The sequence below is a fragment of the Pseudoliparis swirei genome, chromosome 22 (assembly GCF_029220125.1).
Source record: "Pseudoliparis swirei isolate HS2019 ecotype Mariana Trench chromosome 22, NWPU_hadal_v1, whole genome shotgun sequence".
In the NCBI taxonomy this organism is placed as follows: domain Eukaryota; kingdom Metazoa; phylum Chordata; class Actinopteri; order Perciformes; family Liparidae; genus Pseudoliparis; species Pseudoliparis swirei.
The window spans coordinates 4,599,856-4,620,394 of NC_079409.1; positions in this window are offsets into that span (position 1 = coordinate 4,599,856).

Consider the following 20,539-nt stretch of genomic DNA (forward strand, 5'->3'; position numbering starts at 1 on the left):
GAGTCGATAAAGTGATGGAGGGCCGCACGGTCCAAAACTAAATTGGCAATTCATCAAAACCAACTGACGCACAATGAGTATGAGGTCTTCGGGGTCCGGAGCCGGGGGGGGGGGGGATGTTACTCACTTTGCTAATAATACAGCTCGGCCCTCAAAGCGTTATACACCCCCCCACCCCCCGCTCTTGTCTTCCCATGAATGTCAATAGATTAAATCTGTAATATAAAATGTTCTCCTCAAAACCCAGATGATATATGCAAACTCTGTATTTAGAGCCTTCAATGATGCTGTATGACACTCATTGTTCATTTTATACCTGCAGCAATGCATTGCATGTCCCTGTAATTCAGAATCACATATATGTGGTATCCTCCAGACCAGAATGAACACTTACACTCGTAATAATGGACCCACCCAATGGTCTGTTGGGGTTTAGCTGCAACACTAAGAGAACTCTAAGTTAACTAACATCAAGTTATTGCCATAAACACAAAGTACAGCTGAGGCTGATGGGAATGCCATTAGCTTTACAATTGGGCAAATAGAATTTTTTTAATTAAAGGTCGGGATGAACGTTGTTACGGTTCATATGCGTCTCTCCCAAATGTCACGGCAATCCATCCCATAGTTGTTGAGGTATTTTCAATTAAGGAGCCCAAATATCAACTTCCTGGTGGCACTGGAGGAAACGCCAGGGGGGGGGGGGGGGGGGTGGCAAAAAGAGTAATTAGGATACAGCCTCTGGGGAACATGCCATCCATCAAGTAAAAGTCGAGTCAAATTGGAAACTTTGACCTGTTGGCGGCGCGAGAGGAAAAGACATGAGAGCTCCTCCTCTGGGAGCATGAGCGCCCGTATGAAGTGTGATGGCATCCATCTCACAGCCAGATGTTGTTTGCTCATATTTCTCGAAGGCAACAAGTATTTTCGTCTTTTTCAAAATGTCCACACTCACTCTTGCACCCCAAGGTGCCCCCACCGTCTCCACGACGACCTCCGGTGACCTCTCGCGTGTCTTTGTCGCCCCGTTGCAATTGATTGCTCAAACAGGGGTCGCCGTTGCAGTGGGTTGTGCACACATTGCGTAAGGCGATCGGTGCGCTTCAAACAAGCCAACAAGTTCTGGATTTGAAATTTGTCTTCACGACACAAGGAAATCACTTTCAATTAAAATGTTAAATACTTTTTAGAATAAGTAACTATAAGATGTAAAAAGACGAAAAAAATCGTAGGTATTTTTTGAGGAACAATACATTTTTTGATGATATGTAGCTTTTGAATTGTTTTATTTGTCCTTGTCTTGTATTCATTGCATTTTTTTTTTTTTTTAGTGTCTTCCAATCACTCCGTCATCACCGTCACACGTGGCTGGATGAGAACTGGATGAAAACTCGTTTTGTCGAGCAAACTTTGGTCTTAAAGGGCCGGCGTGCCATCGAAACGGTGCGAGTTGGAAGAGTCTGTGAAGAACAGATATTAATGTCTCATTCTAAGGGAACGAAAAACACAAAGACACAAAAAAAAAACTTATTAAAAAGCATCTTCTATATGTTAGACCCCCCCTCACACCTTACGCTGGTCCTTTAAAATGAGAAACTCCAGGAACATAAATACTATGTTGTTTGACTGACGTTCAAGTGCGATAAAATGTATAATCAAATATTTGTGCAACACTCACACCTGTTCCCTTTGCGATATGAATCTCCTCCGTGTTATATTACCCAGCTCATATATACATACTTATCAGAAAAGACATATTCTGCCAAGTGGGCTTCCTGCAACCCGTTATCTCTGCTGCTGCTTTCTGTCCGCGTGGGCGTCGCATTGATCGCTCTTTGCATCTCCGGAGGTGTTTCAGCGATAAAAAGGTATATTTGCCAACTGCGAGATCGAAATAAATGAATCGATGAATTATATAAAGAAGAAAAAAAAGCCTCTGCTGCCTTTGAAGCTCACCCAAGTTGGCAGGTATGGCGCCCGGTGTCAGATCAGATTCTGGTGTGCGAGTGTGTCAGGCGCCACCCTCATTCTAATGAAGGCCTTTTGGATCACCCCCTCCACAGTCATTAGATCAGCATAATAAAAGGGACTCTGGCCCGGTGTAGGAGGAGGAGGAGGAGGTGGGTCAGGGGTCGGACACTCGGCGTGATAGACAGCGACCTTTACGGCCTACACGTGAATGGGGGTGGGGGGGGGCGCTTCAGTGAATTCACTTCCTCCGTTTGTCCCTGGCAGGCCCCAAGGTCACGTCTGCTCGCTGCCGAGGAGGCTTTTGTGATGGAAATCCTGTGGATAGAGTTTAACCCAGAGAACAATCCAAAACCTGGTCCTCCGTGTTACACCGACCCCCCCCCCCACACCCCCTCCATACCAGAAGCAATAGGCTGCGAGTCCCGTGGCGGATCCTTGTTATATGACCTGCCTGCAGATTGGATGGATGAGTGCTAAGCATGCTTGAGTAGGGTGACATTGTATTATTTAAATTTGACACAGATGTTGTGGGGAAAGAGGCATTTATGTGTGTGTGTGTGTGGGGGGGGGATGAAATCCATCGGTGATAATGTGCATGAATGATCGATTCATGTGCTGTTGACTCATTTTAAGCCAACAATAATAAGAAACACGCATGTAATTCAAGATATGACGGTGCCAGATTACTCACTCAGTACAAATTGGAAACAGGCTAAGGTAAGGCTCTCAGCCCCAAAGAGGCACACGGGGAGAACGTTAAAAACAATCTTGGGACCACCCGGCCTTAAGTTCTCCCGAGGAGGGAAAAGTTAAATACGCCCTGCAGCTCGGTTTATGCTTGCAGGAAGAGCACAGTCGGCGTACACATCAAATATACCTCTGCACACGCTCAAAAACAAACTCGCTATTCATATAAAAATGAATCTGTTCCACGTCAGTTCGCTGACTGTAATGTTTTTCATGCCAAGAGCGCGATGCATGCGCTTGGCTGCACTGCTGACTCACCGCGATCTCACCCTCTGTTCTGCACAGCGGCGCGCCGTCGCATCTCCAGGCGGCGTTGTGCAAAGCCGACTGTGGTGCTGTTTAAAAAGGAACTGACGATAGGATCAGCCTGATCGTCGGCCATGACATCCTATTACAGGAGCCGGATCAGTCCATTGACATTTCAGGTGGTTTAAATCCTATTGATCAGATCGATTTCATTAGTAATCGATGAAGCCTCGATGATCACCGACGTTAGTCACGGAGTTCCACAAGGTTCTGTGCTGGGACCCATTGTATTTTCCTTTATACATGCTTCCTTTGGGCAATATTATCAGGAAACACTCCATGAACTTTTATTGTTATGCAGATGATACTGAATTATATCTATCGATAAAACCAGAGGGGACCAAAATTCAAGCTTCAAGTCATAAAAATATGGATGACCTGCAACTTCCTGATGTTAAAACTGAAGTTATTTGAACACCTCAGTGATACATTTTCGGGTGATGTGGTTTTCTGTAGATAGCATTTCTCTGGCATCTAACACCGTCGTTGTGACTTCTCGTCTCATCGGGTCCATTGGACCTGGCTGTGTCTGAAACTGGTCCTGGCTCCTGGGTCCTGACTCTTTACCCCTGCTTCCTGCATCCAGCCTCTGGCTTCCTTACCAATGGCCCTGCCTCCTACTTTGTGCCTCCTGCCTCAACGGCCTGGCCTCATTGGTCCGGCCTCTTCCGTGATGCCTCCTGCTTGATGCCCCCCTCTTCCTCCTTCTGTTTCATAGATTTTGTAAATCTGGATCGTGGTCCATGCCTCCTACGAACTATTCACACACTCTGTCATATTCATTAAATGTGTTTATGTAACTCTGTAATGCTTCATTCTGGTCACATGACATCTATTCTTCTGTCCACCCTGGAGATGGATCCTCCTATGTTGCTCTCCTTAAGGGTTCTTTCCTTTTTTTTCCATGTGAAAGTTTTTTTTTTAGTTTTTCCTGATCCGATGTGAGGTCAAAGGTCAGGGATGTCAGATGTGTACAGATTCTAAAGCCCTTTGTAATTTTTGGCTATACAAAATAAGCTAAATTGAATCTAGGAGCAGGCAGAAGAACACAAGACAACGAGTCTGCAGTGAGGATGCTCGATGAGCAGAATACGCTGACGCGTTCACGCTGAACATCTTCAAGGGGATTTTACACATCAGCCCGTTTACAGGTCTCGGGGGAAACATTACGGCGTTGCGTAAAGCCTCTTGTGGCTCCAGAGGGAGCTGTGTGAGGTCTGATAAATCGCCTTGAGTCAGCGTCAGGTGTTGCAGAAAAAGGAAAAGAAATCTGGGGGTTTGCGGAGTTGATAAGAGTTGCATTCTGGGAGATTTTAACGAGGAAGAAGAATGTGTGTAATATAAAGTTCGATATCTCTGGTTCTGCTGCATCGATTATTGCCATTTTCTAAAAACATCTGTCTAACAATATAGTTATACCGGTGAATTGGTACATTGGAGGTGTTTGTAATATTGACCATGTTCACATATTGATTGAGTGTGTTAACATGCCAATGCTTTGTAATCAGCACAGCAACTACAGCTCAGGCTCAAGAAAGTTGGTTTTAAATATTAAGAACAACTTCTGACCGTTAAAATAATTCCAGAATAACTATCAAAAAAAGAAAAAAGAAAAACATGACAGAAGGAATTAGAAGAAATAACCGGATCAACGTTTACGACCAAAATAAATGTTCTACTTTACCTCCGTGTTGCTGCGTATTCGACAACTGACCAATCAATCTTCCTGACACCATTGGAAAATCATTACTCTGCCTCTCTCTTCATCCTGATCTGTGTGTGTGTGTGTGTGTGTGTGTCACTTCCTGTCTTTGAACACCAGGTGGGGCTGTGAGACCTGTGCTAATCGCCCTTCTCTCAGTTCTCAACCCTCTCATCTCTCTGGAGACTTCTTCCCGCCGCTTGGTGGTGATTATGATGATGTCGGAGCTGCTTGTCATCCTGATGTCACAGCGGCGAAGGCGTGACCGGGACCTGGGAGATGGCGTGTGTGTATGTGTGTGCGTGTGTGTGTGTATTCCCGGGGCTCTTGTTGTTCTCTGGGATGGCAGCACTCGAGTCTAGGAGACATTGATTCGGACTAGCGCTCTGTGACGAGACGAAGCACACACACACGTCAAGGTCACTCAGACCCATCATCTCTCTATTCAAAGTAAGGCGAGCAGCGTGAAAGCTTCCCCCGAAGCGCCTTAAGCGTGGAGGAATGAACTCCCGGTCCGGAGTCATTTGATGCTCAATGATCCCTCGAGGCTTTAAATTGTTTTACCAGGTGTAATCGCCTCTCCTGAAATGTCACAGAAAGGCCTCCGGTCTGAGGGGACCTTTAGAGCTTTTCTTTGATAGTGTTGAGTCCTGAAAATCAGCCAAACGTTTGGTATGAAAATTGATTTTCTTTTTGGTGTGGGAGAAAAAGAAGTAACGGCCCAGGCAAATTTCTGCCCGGTCCACTTTATAATCCCAAATTCTGATATTTATGTTCCCACAATGGACATAAATGCTGATCCATGAAAACCTTTCATCACAACCAGAGACACGAGGGGTGGTTTTCTCCCAGAGCTCTTTACGGCTGGTCTTGTTCCATTTCGGGGGTCAATCATGTGAAACTCATGATGGACGCATTCCAACTCGCTCTGAGTCAGCGCTGAAGACTTTGTTGGGGTGCAAAAGTGAGAACATTCTTCCTTTTTATTGGTATTAAGGGGGTTGTGTTGCCTTCATTGTAACTTAGACATGTGGTGTTTAACTTTTCTGCTCATTGCCCCCCCCCCCAAGCTGCGTTCGCAGAACAAATTATGCTTTTCTCTGTGTTTCTTCATCTTTTAATGCAATCAGGCAGCAGGTTTATGTAGCGTGTGCGTGTTTCTTTTTAATTCTCTTTATTCATGGGCTCAACACTCAACCAGGAGTTCCCATGAAGCACTGGCGGGCCTGCAGTGTCTCTGCTGCTGCAGCTGGGGGTTGGATTCGAACCAGCAACCCTGTCCCGGCAACAAACAAAAACATCTGTTGCGCTACGTCACTACTGATCAGTCTCATATTCAACCGTCAAAAGGGATTTTTCTTCAAATGAGCAGAAGTTTAAAAGCTCAAATACAGTTTACGTTCTTAACATAGTTATGCATATTTCCTGTGCTGTCATCTGAGGATCCACGGCTCTCACCCATCTGATTAAACCATTATACTTTCTTTAAAATGGCTCTTTACTTGCTTTCAGCTGTCATTCCTCTGCTTCCTTTGACACACTACGCTTCTCCGTCAACTGTTTTCCATCCCCAAAATGTGACTCGGCTCAAAGTCCACATGAATCCTGCACGTACACTACCGTTCAAAAGTTTGGGGTCAGGTAGAAATGTCCTTATTTTTCAAAGCGCAGTTTTTTTCGATGAAGATTACATTAAATGAATCAGAAATGAACTATATATATTGTTAATGTGGTAAATATATATTCTCTGGTGTTTAATGAAGTCTATAGAGGTGTCTAGAGGCCCATCTCCAGTGTTCTGATGGTACATCGTGTTATCGCCTTAGAAGACTAACGGAGGGGTAGAAAACCCTTGAAAACCCTTTTATGTGAGCGCAGCTGAAAACAGTTATGCTGCTGAGAGAAGCTATAAAACTGGCCTTCTTTTGAGCCACAAGTTTGAAGAACAACATTAATATATACAATAAAAATCATTATTTCTAACCTTGTCAATGTCTTGACTATATTTTAAATTCATTTTGAAATTAATTTGATGAATAAAAGTGAGAGTGTTCATGGAAAACAGCACATTTTCTGGGTGACCCCAAACTTTTAAACGGTAATGTATCTGCATTCACCTCCTCATTCTCCACCAAAAAGCATCTTCCCCAGTGTTCCTAATGGGGGGAAAAGCCCTCTAATAATATTCTGTTGTTCATACTAAAGTAATTTTCAAGGTACACTGTGAAGATTTAATTGAAACATATTAAATGTACTGTCAGTTGCAGGTTTATTATTTTAAATCCGTCTTTGTTATTCTCTCTACGTTGTACCTCCCTTAGTTGGTGCATTGCCACGCTGCTTTGTGCGTTGCGGCCGCCAACCGTTCAGAAACGAGACGTAAAACTGGCAGCGGGAGTCTGGATCTCATCCGCATGCTGGTTAGATTGTGAATGGAAAAAAGGAAAGTCAAAGAAAGCGGAAAAAAGGGGGAATAACTTTAGGAGAAATAAGGATTTTTTTCTTCTTTTCCCAACGCTAATGGATACCTTCGATGGACAGCGTGCTAAAAGACATGAAGGAAGAACACTGCTCCTCTACAGACGGGCAGCTCTTTTTTAATTCAATGTGAAAAGCATTAAAAGTTATGACGGAGAAATGTAAGGTTTTGGAAACGTATATCTCCTTCCAAACTCCCCGGGTAACGGGTACTATCCTGTATCGCGGGAGCGACTCGTCCTTTTTTTCTGTCGACTTAAAACGAGAAAATTATCCAGAATCAAAACGGCGACATCCGATAATAAACGTTGACAATCGCCAAAATATTCAGGCGTCTGTGTCGTCGTCGCTGCACCTTGTGTGTTGCCGGGCAACCATTGCGCTAAAAACGTTAGCCGAAAGAGCTACATTGGAGGCGGATGGAGGATTAATTTTGTAACGATAAAAAAAAGATGTCGTGTTTTTTGCGTTTATGTAGTAACGGTTTTTTAAAAAGCAGTGAGCCACGTGAGGCAGAGATTTTACAACTACTAACTAAGGGTTTAACAACGCCCCTTAGCTGTTGTAAAAACCCAGTGAATCACAGGCTTTTCATGGCTTATTGCTTTACTGAGCATATATATACACATACATACACGTTAAACCCTCGGAGGAAAATAATCAAAACCAAACACTTGGATTGCTCCATCAATAAATAGTGAGATTATACATCGAACTGCGTGAAGTTTCTAAGAGTTCGTTGATTAAAGAAGCTTAAACAAGGAAAAATGACACAATGGAAACGTTGATATGTGAAATCTCATTTATGTCTTTTACTAACTGCAATAACTATTGTAGGTGAAACACTGTGGGGGTTATATAGCGCTTCACTTTCACCCGTCGTCCATTTTCCATGACCAAACAAACTCTGGATGTCTTTCTATGGAGGTGTGTCGGGGCTAAACTTTTAGTGTGTCGGTTCTAGAACATTTTAATATCTATTTAAACAGCTCGGCGGCGGCGAGGCTGCAATCAATCAGCGGCTATTCCAACACAATCAACCGTGTTTTGCCACACACACACACACACACACACAACTCCTCTACAATTACCAACACAATCGCATCTGATTGCACCCCGTATGTGTGTGTGTGTGTGTGTTAGTTTCCAGAAGGTTGATTTTCTGCTTTGTGACTCAGACAGAGATCTCATGTTATTGAAGTGGAACACACACATATACGTCGTGATGTATTCTAGTTGTGTGCTTTCTTTTTTCATCACAATCTTCATCAACATAACTGTTACTAACATATGTTCCTCGTTATCCTTTGTTTATTTATTATTTTTCCCTCTTCACACTCTGGCAGCGCAGGTGCTTTTACGGGCCAATAATAAAAAGCTGCAACTGTGACTGTAATTGAGAGCGAGCGCTGCTATTTCTAGTTATTTATCCATACTTCCCACACACACACATACACCCACACACACACACCGGGCTGCCGTTAATATCCACATTTCTTTCTGGATGCAGATATATACGCCTCGTCTTCACAGCCTCAACGACACCGTCTCGTTGAGCGTGTGAGAGCGTATTGGAGGCGCTCTAGCGGTGCGGTTTGTTTTTAATGGCGGAGATTAATGGCGTGTTTGGATTCCCCGCGAGCTGTTTTTGGGCGTCGCCCTGTCCCGAGAAACACGCAACTGTATACATACAAGGCTCACGGGATAATGGAAGATGCATGTGGTACGAAGGAGAGGGGAGTGGGGGGGGGGTTTGGTTTCTCTCTGTGTGTTTAGCTCCTGACCTCTGGAGAGTAGGGGAGACTACATCACTATCGCAAACTCTTAAAAGGGACACTTCACCCGGAAACACCCCGATGTAAATTGTGTATCGAGGTACTCGGCTGTACGGTCCTGTCAGAAGTCGGCAATCGAATGGCGTCACGGAGGGAACGAAAGATTTGGAGCATGTTCCTGATAAACTAAGGATGGTACGTTAGTTAGTTCATCAGGAACATGCTTTATATCTTTCGGTCGCTCCTGTCATAATTTTCATTTTAACGCTTCATCAACTTTTTTTTTGCCGTCCTTGTCTCGGCCTCCATCAAAAGTCCGCATGCACGGATCTGCTTTTGCTTTTTCCGAAAGCTTCGCGTTTCCCACCGACGCCATTAGCCGGAAAAAAACCCCCTCCACTGGGGGCAGCAGGGAGCCGAGGGAGGCAAACTTCCCATTTTTAGGGACAAACTTCTCATTTTAAGGGGCAAGTGAACACCGCCAGAGAGCTTCTCCCGCTTCTCGTTCGCTCGCGGTCAACATGCGTGGAGCGGCCCACGCTCTGAATTCACTTCTCTAGCTATCTATTTTAAAAAATGTATTCTGGACACAACTATATTTTGTTATCTGAGTGAAACACTGTGGACTGACTTTATGGGACCCAGGTGTTTTAAAGTACAGTATATAATTGCATCACAGTGAAGCCGTTCGGTGTATGAGCGTAAACACCGGCTAACGAGGGTTCCCTCATGTTAGCTCACAAGCGCTCGATTCAAATCCCCAAATGTCGGGAGCTTGGAAGACACGATGAAGACGCGTATGAGATTACAACAGATGACAACATGTGGTTTACACTCTGCCAGATTTTGAGATTTAATAATGATAAAAAACTTTTGACAAATTGGAAAATGATAGTATGGCACTATTAAGGTGTAAGATGGGTACTGGAAGACTTTCTTTGATTATAACCAATGTATTTGGGGTGCTGAAAAATGTGATGAGATGAATTATAACCTGTGAGTATGTTTTACAAAATAAGATTTTGGGGTTTTAACAAATACATTTGGGGGCCATAAAACCAGAGATACAAACACAAATACAATCCATAAAACATACATCTTGGGGACGCCGTAGCAAATGTTCAGATTGAAGAGAAAGTGACAGAATTTAATAAAAAATGTTCCCACGTTATGACTATAAATAAATATTTGGGATGTTATTCTGTCTTTTGGGGATTCGCGTTGACCTCGTTCAGCGGTGCGCTTCAGGCGAGGTGAGCATGAGCTGCTTGTGAATTATACGCAGCTAAAAGTTTGGCAGGAGAACACGTGGAATACATTTGTTTATCCTTCTCTGAAGGCCGGTGAGTTCTCACACGAATCCCTCGAGAGGGCAGATTGACGTCGGCCATTAAAGTCCCGACGACACGATCGCGACCCCCCTTTTGAACTCCGCCGTAATTGGTATCAGCCCCGTCGACAATGAATGAGAAAATGTCTGAGAATAAAAACTTTCTCAGTGTCGCTATACATGTTAATTATTGGGCTTATCTGTGGAATGAAACGGCTTCATTCTTGTCGACATTTCAAAAGGAGGTGATTTATTTCATCATCGAAACGTGATTTAATTGGTGGTGGAGGTCTGAAGAAGAAGATGATGACGATGATGAATTGTAATAATTCGTAATCTCCCTTTTCACTCAAACAGTAGAAAGGCTTTACTCTTGCAGCAGCAGCTGTCTGTTTCTATCCAGTCGGTTGCAGATTCGTAAATGCTGGAGCGGCTCGGTAAAACCAACTTCAGTTGGATGTTCAGATGTAACACTTTCCATATTTCATGTGGACTCGGTTTCCCATCAAATTGATCGATTTTGATCAGAATCTCTGCAGTAAAGTAAACGTTGCCCTTTTTTTCCTGTATCCTAACTGACACTGAGGGCCTGCTCTCTGCTATCAATTTGTCTCCTGGAAGCTTTCAACCGAGTTAACAAACCCACGGGAGGCTTATTTTGTTATTTTTTGGGGGGGAGTAAATCCATGCAAACATAATTCATGACAGAGGAGAAGCCGCTTGCTTTATTTCAGCAGGTATCTTTTTTTTAATGACGTTGACTTTTCTGGCGAGGGAAGAAAAAGCAGACCAGGAACACGAAGGAGGGAGGACGGCGTGCAGTACTGGGTCTGCCCTGTAGGGCGCAGCCATAGCATATTTTAAACGCAAACATATGTTCTCAATACACACACACACTATATATATATATATATATATATATATATATATATAAATATAATTCATATATATATATACAATATATATACAAATAATTTATATATATATATATATGAACTGATATCTTTGACCAGCTCTTTTGGAGATGAATTCTTTTGCCCTTTTTCTCAGACCCGCAACTCGAGTTTTGCTTTTGTCTCGACCCGCCGTCACCGCAAGAGGAAACATTAATAACGTACAGCGGGGCAAAAAACCACAACAACAACAAAACACGACAACACATATCAACTTCAATCAAAGAGAGGGAGACGTTGCTTTCACAGTTCCAATAAAGTATTCGTTAGATTTTTTAAAGTGGAGCAAGTCGAACCCCCGCCTGCTGCGGTTCACACCAGACTCCAGCTGTGTTTTCACCACTAAAGAAAAGCAGAGTGGCTGACTCCCCCCTCCTCCCTCCCACCTAGCCCCCTCCCTCCCCCGTGGGTTTGAATCAGTGACAAACACAATTAGGTTCTCTTTCTATTTCTGTGTTTGCGATCGCATTTTTTTTTGCAGGTTCATTTGCTCAACAACAAACAATAATGTGGAAAGAAAAAAAAGCATAAAAAAGAGCATCACGTCGAGGCACTTCTTCTTCTTCTTCTTCTTCTTCTTCTTCTTCTGATAATCTGACATAATTGGTAGAAACCTTCAGCACGGAACACGGTTTCCTTCACGAGGCGGTGACGTTTCATTAACCCTCGCTGTTCTCTTTCCCACGGCGCCCTGCATGCTTCGCATTCACGCCATCGCACTCGAGCCCTCGGCTGCGAGCGGGCCGGCTCCACCTCTGGAACAGCTGGCTGCCGTTTGCCTTCTCTCTCTCTCTCTCTCTCCGCGGCCCCCCATAAGGTAACAAAAAAAGAAGAGATTTCTTCAAGCGGTTCAATTTTCTGCCGAAAGAACCAATGAAAAAACACGAGCCAACGGGCCACCGCCACATACATCATCTGCTCCGGTTGGCTTTTTTATTTATTGGGCTGTCTTGGAAGTAGACGCCATCTCGTAAAAGACATTTTATATGACGTGAAAGTAGTCAGGACAGAGAGGAGGAGGGTTAGGATTTGGTTAGGAAACCTCAGCCTGAAGTGCCCTCAGCCTGAAGTGCCCTCCGCCGCGCGCACACGCCCACGGGCCGGTTCAACCTCATGTCAAGAAATAAATTACATAAAACTTCTGTGAATGAGTTCACTGCTGCTGAGTCACGATGACCTCCAGGAAGGTCATCCTCCTCCGTCCTCTGGCTGGAGGCGCCGATGGGGGTCGGTGGGGGGGTCAAATAAATGCATTTAGGCTCTCTCTCTCTCCCCCTCTCTCTCACTCTCTTTCCCCCTCTCTCTCTCTCTCTCCCCCTCTCTCTCACTCTCTCCATCTCTCTCTCTCTCCCTCTACATCTCTCTGTTTCAATCTCTCTCTCTCTCCATCTCTCTCTTTCTGTCTCTCCTTCTCTCTCTCTTTCTCTCCTCTCTGTCACCATCTCTCTCTTTCAATCTATCTTCTCTCTTTCTCTGTCTCTCCATCTCTCTCTCTCTCTCTCTCTCTCTGTCTCCCTCTCTCATTCTCTCTCTCTCTCTGCGTTGCCATTCAATTGACTGGATTGCATTTGTTTCGGGGAGGTTGTTCATTTGAAGGGATAAAGTGCACGATAATTAAACACAGCCCCCCCCCCCTCTCCCCCCCCCCCCCTCTAGGTTTAAATTGCAGCGAAAGAGAGCAAGAGGAGAATTGTGAAACACATTTTATCCGTCTCAGACATCCGTCTCCACTCTGAATAATTAATGTGTGTGTGTCTTGCCGGTTCGTCCTTGGGGCTTGTTGACTGGGTCCGGGGCGATGATGCCGGGGCCCGGCCACCCGGTCCCGGTGATCCACGCCGTCGGACCTCCAGAGGCATCCCTGAGCATGCGGAGGACGTCGACTGAGATAATGAACCGTAAGTAACGGGGGGGAAGCGACGCGGAAAGGGAAGCGTGAAGGGGACAGCAAACAAGCCGTCATATCTCTGTGATATTAAAGGAATTACTTCACCCCCAAAACCGGCGTTGGTAAAGCAGACACGTCCGTCGGAGGCGTTTGACGGAGCGGTTTGGGAAGTGATGATCACACAAGTGGATAAATGAGACTTTCATTATACTGTACACGAATTCACAGTCACACGCTAAGTGAAAAATTGATATGCAAATAGTCATTTTGTGAGTGCGAGGTCTTTAAACTGGTTTGAGTATAAATGTAATACAATTATACCATAGCAAGCAAGTTATTCTCACTCTCTGTGAAAGAAGATATTTGTATTATTATTATTATTATTATAGGCTATATATTACCGGGATGCATTTAAAGTGTTATTGTATGTCCTCTCCGTTAAATAACTGCTTTATATCATCCTAATAACGTGCTCTACTTCATTGTAAGATCATATTTTTTGCCTCCAGGCCTCCTCACGGAGGACAGCCTCTGGTCATTTGTTGCTGTGCATGCTGGGAAATCTGACGTGCGCGTTGATCTCAGCTCTCAAATCACCTTTAGTTTATATGAAGACAATGTCTTCTTCGGTGCGCGGAACACGTCGAGGAACACGAGCGGAAACAAAAGGCCAGGTTCAGACGCACTGTTGTAGACCACGTGGTCCCCAACAGACACACGACTTAATGAAGGTCCATCTGGAACCGAAAATGGTTCTTCAGGGTGATGCCATAGAGGAACCGTTTCTGGTTCCACAAAAAACTTTCCAAACCAGGGTTCTATAAAGAACCATTTTCCATTTTCTTAAAGAGTTCTTCAAAGAACCTATAAAGGTGTCTCAAAGAACATTCAACAAATGGTTCTTTAAGGCACCACATTTGGTTCCACAAAGAACCTTTCAAACCAGGGTTCTTTAAAGAACCATTTCTTTAAAGAGTTCTTCAAAGAACCTATAAAGGTTTATCAAAGAACCTTCAACAAATGGTTCTTTAAGGCATCATTTCTGGTTCCACAAACAACCTTTCAAACCAGGGTTCTTCAAAGAACCTATAAAGGTGTCTCAAAGAACCTTCAACAAATGGTTCTTTAAGGCACCATTTCTGGTTCCACAAACAACCTTTCAAACCAGGGTTCTTCAAAGAACCATTTCTTTAAAGAGTATTTAATTCGAAAATAATACTTAGTCATGTCGTAAAATTAAAAAATCTGAAAAATGAATGTTTTTATCGCGTAGCTATGGTTACCGTCGGTTTTCTCCTCCTCATCATATCGTCACACATCCGGAGTAATGGCGAAAATGGAAGGAAGGAAGACTCTCTACACGGCGGGTCATGCATAGCGTCTCAGTCTATTACATCCAGTGATTACGCAATCAGCTGATCTGCGTGGGCGTCGACTTTTAAGCGACCAATTGGATGCGGCACGATGTCTCTAAGCCAATCAGATCGTGGCTGTTGAACTTGAAAGGACTTCTCTACTCTGCTATCAGCTGTCGTTTCAGCTGGAACCGGAAGGCGACCCTCCTCCTCCACCAGTGTCTGGAACAGGATTGTCAAACTCATGTTCCCCGTGGGCCACATCAGCATCATGGCCGCCTCTTAAAGGGCCAGTGTACCTGAAACTGTATAAACTAATCCCGAACATATTGTTAAATGACTCACTTTGAATTTGATTATTGTTTATTCGAGTGTAGAAATATTGGACATGAGAACACTTCTCTAATATTATTTTTTTAAAGTCTTCAAAGCCTTCAAAATAAAAGCACAGGATGTTTCTTAAATTTCTTGAAGAAAAAGGTTGTGTGTCTTTTCAAGGCGTCAGGGGCCACTTAAAATTACGTGGCGGGCCAGATTAGGAAATATTGGATTGAATAACATTTCTCTAATATTATAACATAAATCTGTTAAATTTGAAACCTTCAAAATAAAAGCACAGGATATTTTTCAAAAATTCTTTGAAGAAAAAGGTGATCATGTGTCTTTTCAAGGCGTTAAGGGCCACATAAAATGATGTGGTGGGCCAGATTCGGCCCCCGGGCCTTGTGTTTGACACCTGGGCCATAGAAGAACCATTTTTGGTTCCACAAAGAACCTTTCAAAGAACCTATAAATGTGTCTCAAATAACCTTCAACAAATGGTTCACGGTTCCATTTTGTTATACGGATGTAATAAAGATTATTGTTAAATTCGGAAATAAGTCTCTCCTGATTGAAATAGACCCGCTCATAACACTTTGGTGCATAATGCCATTTCCTTCTTTACAAAGCGACATGGCACATCCGGTTGAGCCCGGCGCTGATCCCTCCGAACCCTCATGGTATTTATGTCTGTCAAGCACTAATTACAGCGATGAACTTACACCTAGCTCCCTCACGCCGTACATGTGGAAGTCCTTTCATATTCAAAGACATGGATTATAAGGTGTTGAGTGTGTGTCGTCCCCCCCCCCCCCCATAAGGTCAAGTGTCTGCAGGATCATGAGGAACACCACGTCTGAGACAATCCCGCACACCAGCAAATCGGCTTCTCATTTTTCCTCCGTGTACAGCGAGCGGGGTACAATGACCGTTAATCCTCCGCTCTCCTCCACCCCCCCCCCCCCTTCACATGATCATACGGGGAGAAAGAAAAGCATTGATTACCGATAAGTTGAGGATGTTTCGTCATCTCCGACCGATCCCCCTTTTTCTCTCGCCGGCGGCAATTTAAAATCCAATAACTATTTATTTTGTTTATTCAGCAAATCGTCGTCAGACCAAGTCTTCGGCTCGTCGGGGTCGTACACCGAAGAAAAACACAGCTTAACAAGTACGGATGAGTAGAATCAATAGAAAGTGTTCGCGATTGATTTCGCATTTTTGCGTATATATTTAGAGAGATGTGCTGGTTTCTCGCCTCCAAACCACCAAATGTTTGTCACCGCCTCCCTGAAGTGTTCTGATGGGAGCCGACACCAACGGGGGGGGGGGGGGGGGGCACAGGAGGACCAGGACTGTCAGACCCTAGCTGCAGTAAAATGAGAGGTACACTTGGGGGCACTACCACTTTCATCCACAGGGGGCGACACTGAACACACAATTAAGGTTTCCTTGTAAAGTTAATTAAAATCGTTCATTTACACCTATTGTACACTAATTTGTGTGGCAGCTTCTTCAATAAATACCTCACCAACAGACTGTCGGAGCGCAGCGTGAAGAACGAGCGCCGTGTATTTAGTGGCCGACCGAACGTCGACCGTAGATTGTTTACCACAACCACAAGCGCTACTCTAACATTAACCACCCCGACATGTGCAGCGTTCACAGAAAGACAAATGTTGGCTCTTTCTCTTCACCGTTTTTTTTATTTTTTAAAAGAACATTAATACAGAAGGACATCTGAAACAACCGTCTAATTAACCTCAGCGGGGGGTCTGTTGGAATCCTCTGTCCTCGCTGACCTGCAGAGTTCTCTACAGTGTTCACATGAGACGTGATGCAGGTTCTCTTTATGAAAACAGCCCGTGTGGATTTTTCATCGTCCTCACAACGTCTCGCCGCTTTTTCCTTTTCATGTGAATGTTTTAAACTGCGGCTGTCATGTTGTCGTCAAGACAAGACAGTGTTTCCCTGTGTTTCCTCTGTTTCCCTGTCCTTCTGTCTCCTGTGTGTTTACCCTGTCTGTCTAGGGCTCACCAAGAAGGTGTGGCTGTCTCCTCCCTCCCCTGGGCGGTGATTGCCAGAGCAGCTGTGACTGATCATCAATTAGGACGCTGGCTACTGAAACTGCCCTCATACCCCTTTATGTTGTTGGATCGTTTGTTTCTCTCCTGTTGCCAGACTGTAGTTCTGCTCAGTGAACAATTAAAAGAAACCTTTTTATTTGGAAAGAAAGACTCCTTGTGCTGCTTTTGGGTTCCTGCCTTGCTCACCCCTTAACAGAACGATCCAACCAAAAGAATGGACCCAGCTGACAAGGAAGATTTTCAAAGGGCAGTTGCTGGCCATGGAAATTTATTAGGACGACACCAGGAGGCAATACAAGAGCTTTTGGATGACAGCAGAACCATCAAGACCCAATTGTCGGAGATTCAAGGATTTTTGGACACTGTCAGCAGTCAATCAGCTCCATCCCCCGCTCCGCCTCAGGTAATCAAGGAATCACCTGTGCCACCTCCTGAACCTTATGCTGGAGATCTGGGGAGGTGCAGAGGATTCCTACTCCAGTGCTCACTAGTGTTTTCTCGCCAACCGTTCACTTTCACGTCCGATGAGGCTAAGATCTCTTATGTTACGGGACTACTAAGAGGAAGAGCATTAGACTGGGCTGAGTCTGTGTTGGGAGATGGAGGAATCAGTGGGTATTGCTTTGACCGTTTCATGAGTGAACTAAAACAAGTTTTTGATCATCCTGTTTGTGCTGAAGATACTTCTAAACGTCTGCTTAATTTAAGACAGAACCAAAGGAGTGTTGCAGATTACTCTGTGGAGTTCCGCATTGTGGCAGCGGGGTCCGGATGGGGCGACAAGGCTCTACGAGGAGTTTTTCTGCACGGTTTGTCTGAGCGACTCAAGGATGAACTCGCGGTTCATGATGTGGCCGACTCCCTAGACATGGTGATCAATCTGGCGATAAAGTTAGATAATCGTATTCGAGAGAGCGTCGGGAGAGGAACGACCCGGCCCACTCTTCTGGGAGCGTCCATGCCACCCCATTTTTCGTGAGACCTTCCTCCGGTTTCTCTAACACCCATGACCCAAACCCCTGTTCCTCGATGCAGCCTGAGGAGCCCATGCAGGTTGGCCGAGCTTCAATCTCTCAATCTGAACGCCAGAGAAGGATCAGAGCGGGTGAGTGCATCTATTGTGGTAGGATTGGACATTTTCTTGCTGCGTGTCCGCTCCGCCCAAAAGACAGGGCTCACCAGTAGCCGTGGGGGTCCTGGCGAGCACATTAGAAGACCCCTGCAAATTCAGATCCAGAACTCAAGTCCCAGCCAGACTCTGTCTTAAACAGCTCACTCTCCCCTTATTAGCTTTGATTGACTCTGGTGCTGAGCAGAGTTTTCTGGACACAGAGGTAGTTTCCCAGGCGGGCATCACAACGGAACCTCTGGATCCTCCAGTCAGAGTTTGTGCATTAGACAGCAAGTCTCTAGCTTTGGTCACTCACCGCACTGAGCTCCTGTCCCTCATTTTGTCTGGTAACCACCGTGAGTTAATTCAGTTTTTTGTTTTTTCTGCTCCTAAGACACCTCTAGTTCTCGGACATCCATGGCTGAAGCAACACAACCCCCACATTGACTGGACAACAAGTAGGATCATTGAATGGAGTAGTTTCTGTCATTCATCCTGCCTGCAGTCCGCGTTGCCCCCAATATCTGCTGTTCTGGACCTGTCGCTTGTGCCTACGGAGTAGTCAATTCAATTCAGTTTATTTGTATAGCCCAATTTCACAAATTACAAATTTGTCTCGGAGTGCTTTACAATCTGTACACATAGACATCCCTGCCCCAAAACCTCACATCAGACCAGGAAAAACTCCCAAATAACCCTTCAGGGGGAAAAAAAGGGAAGGATCATGACCTCGGCGAGGTATTCAGCAAGGAGAGGGCACTCTCTCTGCCACCCCATCGCCCTTACGACTGTGCTATCGAGTTGCTACCGGGTACCACGTTTCCCTCAAGTCGCTTGTACAACTTGTCACGACCAGAGAGAGACAATGGAGACATACATTAATGACTCACTGGCTGCTGGCATTATCAGACCATCCTCCTCCCCTTTAGGGGCAGGATTTTTCTTTGTCAGCAAGAAGGACAAGTCTCTCCGCCCTTGTATAGACTTCCGTGGCTTAAACAACATCACTGTTAAGAACAAGTACCCTCTGCCATTAATCAGTTCTGCCTTCGAACCCTTACAGGGAGCCACCATCTTCAGCAAACTGGACCTAAGGAATGCATACCATTTGGTGCGAATTCGTAAGGGAGACGAGTGGAAGACTGCCTTCAATACACCACTGGGCCACTTCGAATACCTGGTAATGCCTTTCGGACTAACAAATGCACCTGCAGTTTTTCAAGCACTGGTTAATGACGTTTTGAGAGATTTTTTGAACCGCTTTGTCTTTGTGTATCTTGATGACATTTTGATTTTTTCCCGGGACCGCTCAGAACATCAACATCATGTCCGCCAAGTACTACAGAGACTGTTGGAGAACAAGTTGTTCGTGAAGGCAGAGAAATGCAAGTTTCATGTCAACTCTGTTGGATTCCTCGGCTACATCATCGAGAGTGGGCAGGTGAGGACCGACCCAGAGAAGACCAAAGCGGTGGCAGAGTGGCCCGAACCCTCCTCCAGGAAGATGTTACAACGGTTTCTTGGGTTTGCCAACTTTTACCGTCGGTTTATCCGGGATTACAGTAGGATTGCGGCCCCCTTGACAAGACTCACCTCTCCTGCTGTTCCTTTCCGGTGGTCTGCTGAGGCGGCTCAATCTTTTGCCTTATTAAAGGACCGCTTCACTTCTGCACCAATTCTGGTGCAACCCGACTCTACGAGGCAGTTTGTCGTTGAGGTTGATGCGTCGGACATTGGGGTGGGGGCTGTTCTCTCCCAACACTCCGGACCTGGCCAGAAATTGCACCCATGTGCTTTCTTTTCTCGATGCTTGTCTCCAGCAGAGAGCAACTATGATGTGGGTAACCGCGAGCTGTTCAATTCAGTTCAATTCAGTTTATTTGTATAGCCCAATTTCACAAATTACAAATTTGTTGTCGGTGCTTTACACAATTACATCATCACATCCCTGCAAACCCGCACACCTCAGGAAAAACTCCCAAATAACCCAAATAAAAAAAAGGGAAAACCTGGAGGAGAGAGCAACAGAGGAGGATCCCTCTCTGGGGTGATGGACAGATGCAATAGAGTAAGATGTGCAGTATACAGATTTGGAACAAAAAATACATTTATAAATAATATGACATGTGACAGATTCCACGATGGACTGGCATATAGTCCATATGGCCACACGATCCAGAGGGAGGATGGCGGGTGGGGAGGGAGGTGGGAGGAGGTGCAGACAACAATTCGGCGTAGTCATGAGCAGGAGCAGGACCAGCAGATCGAGTCCATCAGGATAGGATCTATGCCCCTCTCCACGGGTCCGAAGACCCATGATGACATAAGTCAAGGGTCAAAAAGGGGAGAGATGAAAAGCAGAGTTGATTGAGTGTGAAGAAGAAATGAAAATTCAGAGAGAGAAAAAAAAAAAGATAGGGGCTCAGTGCATCCTCATCTAGGGGCTGGACCATAGCAGCAGCAGCACAAGCACTGGGACAGACGAAACAAACTGCCTCACTCCTAACTATCTGTC